This window comes from Amia ocellicauda, chromosome 3 (assembly GCF_036373705.1).
Source record: "Amia ocellicauda isolate fAmiCal2 chromosome 3, fAmiCal2.hap1, whole genome shotgun sequence".
Classification (NCBI taxonomy): domain Eukaryota; kingdom Metazoa; phylum Chordata; class Actinopteri; order Amiiformes; family Amiidae; genus Amia; species Amia ocellicauda.
The window spans coordinates 26,898,068-26,900,437 of record NC_089852.1 but is presented as its reverse complement, the minus strand read 5'-3'; positions in this window follow the sequence as shown (position 1 = coordinate 26,900,437).

The window sequence follows — 2,370 nt, the reverse complement described above, 5'->3', positions numbered from 1 at the left end:
CTTTGAACTTTGCAAACAGTTTGAAGGTGAACAATTTCAGCAGCTTCAGTAACAGAGATGTCAGTACATTGGGTTCACTCCATTTAAAACAATAGGTACATATAATAGCTGTGCAATCATTGTAGTTGTAGTCTTTGTCCTTGTCAATATATGTACCTTCAGGGAGACTGTAAACTATTTAAGGCTGGGCAGACTAGAGTTGATAATTGATGTTGATTTTAGGAAAAACAAAAACCCAACAACAACTGCAACAATTTTGGATTCCTCCTACCTCAGTTCACTCAGAAGTACATATTTAATTAAGTCTTAATTGGACAACATAAAACATTGTGGAATTAAACTGTTTCATTGGTATTAACTGTGCGTATCAGATGTGTTTGTAAAGAAAAACTAAGTGTTGATCTTCAGTGTTTTTTCTTTTTTCCACTAAATATCATATAGTAATAAATATCATATAAACTGTTTACATATGTTTTACAGAGGCCAACATGTTTGGTTCTGATCCTTTAAACTGCCAGATTGGAGCAGTTTATGTAACATATTTAAAACGTACAAGAATTAGATTGTACTGGATTATATTCCTTCCTTAAAATGAAAGAAGTTCAAATACAGGTTACATTTAATTATGTAGGTTACAAATGATAACACATATATCTTATATAATATATAACTGATATTACTTATAATTTGCTGCTTTGTGAAATATAAATGAAATGTTAACAGTTGTTACTTGCACAGGCAATATTAATAAAAGTGCTTGTTATGTGTATATATATATATATATATATATATATATATTCAAAATTAAGACTTTTTATTTAAGACATTTTTGTTTGTAAATACATCTATATTTTAAGGCAAGTGCATCTATAACAAGAAAAACATGTTTTTTTCTTAAAAAATATATTTGTCGTCACTTTGTTTGTTTGTTTTAAAATACAAAATACTGTTTTATTGCAATATGAGCACAGGTCTACATCTGCCTGTACTACCTGTTGAAAACAGTAGGAGCTCAGACTTTACAAAAACAGTTATAAATAGTGTAAGGGTCTGCACTCTGAAGGTAGCATTCTCACAAAAATCCTCTCTCACACACACTGACACACACACAAACCCCTCAGGAATTGGTAGGTCAAATCCTTATGGTAAATATTCTGCAGGAGTAACATCAGGAATTCCATTGAGAAAGGCTCTGCAAGACCCCCCCCCACTACACCCCCACCTCTTCACGGGACAAAAGCAGGCTTCATGCGCTTACTATTACAACTGCATCTGTAACACAAGCAATGTTGTATGTGTGTGTATGTGTGCTGGGGATCTTTACAGCTCTATGTAAAAAAAAAAGTAAATTCCTCCTTAACTGATTTAGACATGACAAAACAGGTGATAATAAAATGCTTTAACGATCAGTTACCATGGGTGTGTTGCTCTACTTAATGATGCAATAAACCACATAGCAGACAGGATGAAACTTAAATAACTCTATCTAAACTCTTAAATCTGGATCAAAGCAAGATGGCAAACCTGGGAAAATTAATAATAATAATATTAAGAAGAAGAAGAAGAATTGATGTGATGTAACACAGTTTTTTTGGAAGTGCTGTGATAGGTGTAATCAATTTGCACAGACATCTGTGTGGTCCGCACATGGTACACATCACAAATCAGAACAACTTTGGCTTCAAACAGCTTAGTCTCTGCAGCATTTTTTTAATTTAGTGTAGTGTAAAGTGTAGACATACATGGGTTGTGGGCTTGTAGATTTAAATAAACTAACAAAGCAACACAAATAATGCTTATATCTTCTTAATGAAACCAGTTATATAAAAATACATCTGCTTATATTATGTACATGTTTTACATGTCCTATATTTGTAGTAAGACTTCAAAAGCCAACACTTAACAATAAAATTACTTTTCATTTTTATTATTATTTCTTATTAGGTTCCTTATTTAGAATCACTCGCATTTAAATTGGCAGCGTTGATGGAGTACAAAATATTATAAAAACATTCCATATTTGTTTTATGCTTACTCCTCCTTAACCAGTGGTGGTGGGGTTTGCATTATTACAAAAAAAGAGAACAATGTCCAGGTTCATCAAGAGAATCCTGCTTAATAACTGAGGTATAGAACTTACAATACTGTGATATTTGCATTCAGTTAGAATTAGAAATTACATTTAGGGATATTGCCTTTACTTGTGCATAACACAGCATGTCACTTCTACCATCACCATTTGCAAAGAGAGTTTTAAAGTGGTCTGCAAAACTCAGCCATTCCTTTCAAGCACATTTGGTAAGAAATACAAAATACAGCTATGAGAAGCTAACATTATATATATATATATATATATATATATATATATAT